The sequence below is a fragment of the Leptopilina heterotoma genome, unplaced genomic scaffold (assembly GCF_015476425.1).
Source record: "Leptopilina heterotoma isolate Lh14 unplaced genomic scaffold, ASM1547642v1 Lhet_455, whole genome shotgun sequence".
Taxonomy (NCBI): Eukaryota; Metazoa; Arthropoda; class Insecta; order Hymenoptera; family Figitidae; genus Leptopilina; species Leptopilina heterotoma.
Genome location: NW_025111089.1, coordinates 12,626 through 18,090, shown reverse-complemented (window position 1 = coordinate 18,090; position 5,465 = coordinate 12,626). Strand labels below are relative to the sequence as shown.

The 5,465-nt window shown below is 30.0% G+C and overlaps 1 long non-coding RNA gene across 1 annotated transcript; it reads left to right on the top strand.

Annotated features, from left to right (window-relative positions):
- Positions 1 to 728: 728 nt before the first annotated feature.
- LOC122507241 lies at positions 729 to 2,226 on the top strand. Its single transcript, XR_006302099.1, has 3 exons — positions 729 to 990; positions 1,424 to 1,690; positions 1,823 to 2,226. It is a non-coding gene; the product is annotated as an uncharacterized LOC122507241 (long non-coding RNA).
- The last annotated feature ends 3,239 nt before the right edge of the window (positions 2,227 to 5,465 follow it).

The window sequence follows — 5,465 nt, the reverse complement described above, 5'->3', positions numbered from 1 at the left end:
TTGCGGATCAGGCCCTTGCTTGGTCTTAATTCCTCATCCCAGGAACTGCTTTCTTTAGAAAAGAGAAACATTTCTTCCCTTTCCCTCGCCAAGAGATCTGCTGGCGGGACACTTGCAAGGACCTGCACAGCACTCGTAGATACCGTCTTATATGCAGAGATGATACGCGTTGTTATCGATCTCTGCGCCGACAGTATCTTTTCACAGATGGTAACACATCTTTTACTCCTCAGGGATGGGGCCCACGCTGGTGCTGCATAGAGCATTTTAGCGTGGGCGACACTCGCCACCAGTCTTCTTTTTTGTTCACGGGGTCCGCCAACATTTGGCATTAACCGTGAAAGATTAGCCGCACACTCGATCGCCTTATTCGACGCCGTAGCCATGTGGTGGTGGAAGTTTAACCTTCCATCCAACTCCACACCAAGGTATTTAATTTGTTTACTCCACTTGACCTCGAATCCGTCTATCACGATTCGTGGGAGCTCATAACCACGTCTGTCTGTGACTAGCAGTGCCTCGGTCTTTTCCAGGGCCATTTCAAGACCTCTGGTATCCAGCCAGCTTTTTGCTAGTCGCAGACATTCGTTCACCAATGTCCCAAGAGCCTCCTCACTCTCGGCAGTGCACACGAACAACGCGTCGTCCGCAAAGCCGATGATCATCGCACCTTCGGGCAGATCCATTCGCAGAAAATCATCGTAAGATACAGTAGAACGTACGAATGCCTTCCCCCTGAAGTTGCTGATAGAAATTGCATAAGTACGGTGCAACTTGAAGTTCTATAGTCTATGCTTAAGCAACTGTCATAATAATGAATGTCATCATTGGTCATCAGTACGCAATGTTTATTTTGATTAAATTTTACCACTCTTCACTTTTATATTGCAAATAATTATTTACAATTAATTCCGAGTGTGAATTAATTATAAAGTGTTGCGAAAAAAGTGCTTTAAATATCGCAAGGAAGAATTACGCAGTTAATTACAGGTAAATATAATTTCTGAGTATAATATATGGGTTACACTTTTCCCTTTTTAAAAATAGAAAATGTTTTTAAATTTATACCACAATTATAATAAATTTTTATTATAATTGTAAAAAAATAGTTAATAATATAATTATTATTTAATTAATAACTAAAATTAAATTAAAATTACTTATTTGTCTGTTGGGTTGCTGCAAGTGATTGATAAAATGAGATTCAGGTTAACAATAATAATGACATTTAAAATACACGTGGGATTTTTAAAATTATTTTAATTTACTAATGAGAAGAAATTTAACAACTCTCAACTATTATTCAAAGGTTTATAATATAATAAACAATTTCATGTAAGAATTAAGTTTTGACATTTCGGAGAGTAGAGAAATATTTGAATCCCTAAAAAGAATTTTATTATTTACAAAAATTATTGAATAGGAATAGAAACATAGAAGCTGCACTGTAACGGGAGCGTCAAAACCATGAAATATGGACTATATGGTACGACTTGGAATGTGAATCGAGAAAACATCTTTCCCGGAATTGACGGATTTAATAACAGCCGTGGAGAAGACAGGTGTCGGTGCTATGGAAATTGTCGCTATGGATATAAAATTGTGAAAAATTGCTCGTTGACTTAGTTTTCATGCAGTTGGATTTGAAATTAGATGATTTCATCAAAGTTTACAACCATTTCATCAAATTGTTGAGTATTTTTTTATATTTTAAAATTTATGTTTGTCCAAAAGTAGTCTTTTTGTATTTTATTTGTCTTTATTTTATTTAAATATTCGTTTTTTATTTTTATTTAAATAATTGAAAATTTTTCTGCTTTAGTGTTATGCAAAGCTGCCAAAAAAAATGCGTTGTCATTGGTCTTCAATTAGCGGGTGAAGAACATAATACACTGAAACAATTGGAATGAGATCACGGCGAAACGATTATTTGAGAAGAATTTTTTCCTTGAAATCGCATATAACATTTAAAAATGCCACAAACAACAACTGTTAATCGTTATGTTGCCTACAGCGATAATGACGATAAAATGTCAATTTCCAATTGTCCTCAAACACAAACTCGAAAGAAGAGAAGAGATGGTGGTGACAATGCAAATCTGATATCACAACGTCAAATATCTCAAGAAAGAAGAAAATCAGAAAAAATTCAATTATAGACTAATTAAATAATTAAATATGATTATTTATTGTTTTCAAAACTTTAATAAAATATTTTCAGTACAATTTTAATTGAATTCCACGAAAAGTATAATTATTTTGAAGAAGTTTAAGAAAATTCTTTTCAGAAAATCAATTACTTGGAAAAATTTAAATAAGATTCTTTGCAAAATTTTAATTATTATGAACATTTTTGATTACATTTTTTATGACAATTTAAATATTTTTAATATAATTTTAATATAAAAAAAACTTGGAAAAATACAGTTATTTTTGAAAATTTTAATTAATTTTTAGTAAAGTTTCAATTATTATCATAATCTACTCAATTAATAATTAGTTTTTAGAAATTTATATAAATTCTTTTATAAGAATTCAATTATTTCAAATTCAAAATAATAAACGAAAAAATCTCCTTTTTTGCATAGAAAAAGATAATAATTAAGAATAAAATTTTTTAAAAATATTTGTTCAGGTTTAACAGTGTCAGAAATGCAAAAAAATAAACTACTGAAAGCTAGAGTTGTTTATGCTAGCGCAAAGGGAGCATCAAAATCACGAAGTATGGCCTGTGAGGTACGACTTGGAATGTGGTTGGAGTTTCACAGATTTTATAATAATCGTATATGAACGGATATGGACTTACGAAAAATTATTGTTCGTTAACTTAGTTTTCATGAAGTCGGATTTGAAATTTAGGAAATTAGCTATCACATGATTGTTCCGTCAGATTGGTGAATTTTCTTTCTATCTTAAAATTTATGTTCATCTAAAAATAGTCTTATTATACTTTATGTGTCTCTAAGATCTACCAGGATTCAGGGAAATATTGAATTATATTTTTGTGAATCGATTAAAACAAGTTTCTTTTAATCATCACATTTTTTAATTTTTCGATAGCTAGTTTTAGGATAAGATTGAAAAATTGAAATAGAACCAGTTTTAAGATCAGATTGAGAACTCGAAATAGGACCAGTTTTAGGATCAGATTGAAGACTTTTATTGAGGATTTTTAATAGGATCAGATTCAGGACTTGAAATAGGACCAGTTTTTGGATCAGATTGAGGACTCGAAATAGGACCAGATTTAGAACTTGAAATAGGACCACTTTTAGGAGCAGATTGAGGACTTATAATAGGACCAGTTTTAGGATCAGATTGAGGACTCTAAATAGGACCATTTTTTGGATTAGATTGGGGACAATTAATTGTTATTGTTTTTATAAACTGTACTTAAGGTTATAAATTTTAATTTTTTTATGTGTTGTGCAATTTTTTGTAATTGAGAATGTCGAGAATGAAAATAAACTAAAAATAATGAATTTAAACATCTTTTAAACAATTCGTTTTGTTAATTTTTCAATTTACTGTACTAAAAACTTGAAATTTATAGTTTTTTCTTAATTGTGTAATTTTTTATAAGTTAAACACTGTATTGTAATCGAAAAACTAAAACTTTTTTTTAATCATTGTTTGAACATTTTATTTTGTTAATTTATTCCAGGTATGTGTATTTAATTTATATTTATTTTTCAATAAATGGTTTTTAATTTTTAATCAGCAGTATATGTATGTTTTAGTCATGAAAAAATTCACAATTGTTAAAGAAATTGACATTTCTAACCCTTAGTGGTTACATGAAAAAATAGCAACAATTAATTATTTAAACAATTTTAAAAAATTAATTTTTCATATTAGTAGTTGTTTTACTCCTAAATTAAAATTGCACAATTGTGAAAAAAGTTATCTCTAAGTTAAAAGTTTATCAAGAAAATATACTTTTCCTGGCGCTTGCCATAGTTTGATAATAAAAAAAATAATCGATAAAGAAGCTAGAGAATTACAAAAATTAATTCCAGCCTTTTCCCATACTGTTCCTGACGAGTGCGATAGTTTGGAAATTAAAATATTGTTCATAAAAAGGCTAGAGAATCACAGCTATATATCAATTCCAGCCTTCTCCTATACTTTTGCAGACGAGTCCCTTGGTATAAAAAATCAAAGAATTTAATTTATTTTTATTTATTTGTAAATCAATTAAAATCATCATTTAACAAAATTTTTAATTTTTTTTGCGCTTCTTATCTCTATAACATTCTTAAAAAATGAAAACGTTTCCAAAAATTCTTGGTCGTCCAGTGATTTCATGTTTTTTCTCGAAATTATACAGTATTTATTCCGGATTTTTTTATACAGTTCTTGAACTTTTCCGCCTGTAAGGTAAATATTAATTCGTATTAATGATAATAATAATAATGTTAATAAATTACCTATAAAGAATAATAAATCTTTTTCTAACCTTTTAACCAAACATAACTGCGTTCGGTATTTTTTATGTAGTTTGCAATTTCTTCGAATGCAGTTGTAATCATTCGATTACGGTTGCTAAACTTCGGAATCTCAAATTTTTTATCATATATTATCTTTTGCTTTTTCATTTCTTCGCCAAGAAGCTTTAATAACTTTTTGTCCTCCATTTTACAATTTTTGACAGTTTTTTAACAATCTTAGGTTAAATTATATTAATGCAGCTTGAAGTTCATAACAAAATTTTAAGACAAAAGAGCAACAAAAGTTAGGCGCCAATTTTATGTCTTTTACAGGGAGCAAGAAAAAAATTTTAATTTATTAGTTATATTTATTTCGCCTCTAGGCGAAGAAATGAAAAAGCAAAAGATAATATATGATAAAAACTTTGAGATTCCACAGCTTAGCAACCATAATCGAATGATTACAACTGCATTCGAAGAAATTGCAAACTACATAAAAAATACCAAACGCAGTTATGTTTGGTTAAAAGGTTAGAAAGATATAGGGGAGAGTCGGCAGTGGCGGGACACGCTTTATTTTTTTAGTATATCACCCATATTTTCATGAATATTTAATCCGCATCTACGAAGGCAGAAAAGTCAAGCTGCGTGGAAATGAAAATACGGGCAAAGTCCAGCAAAGTCCATCAAAGTACAGAATAGTATGGGCAAAGCACAGTAAAGTACGGCTAATGAGCGTTTCCGATACTTTGAAATGTGCATGGTTAACAAAGATATTTAAAGTACGGGGACAGTTCCGCAAAGTACGGGATCAAGAAAATAGGTATGGGACGGTAAATATAGTTTTTTTTTAAATAATAAATATGAAAATTGAAATTCAGAATTTTTGGAGTACGGTAAAGTACGGGAAAGTACAGCAAAGTATGGGAGAGTAAAAAAATAGTTTTTTTTTTGAAATATTAAATATGAAAATCGAAATTCGGAATTTTTGAAGTTCGGCAAAGAACGGAAAAGTGCAGAAAACTATGGGCTAGC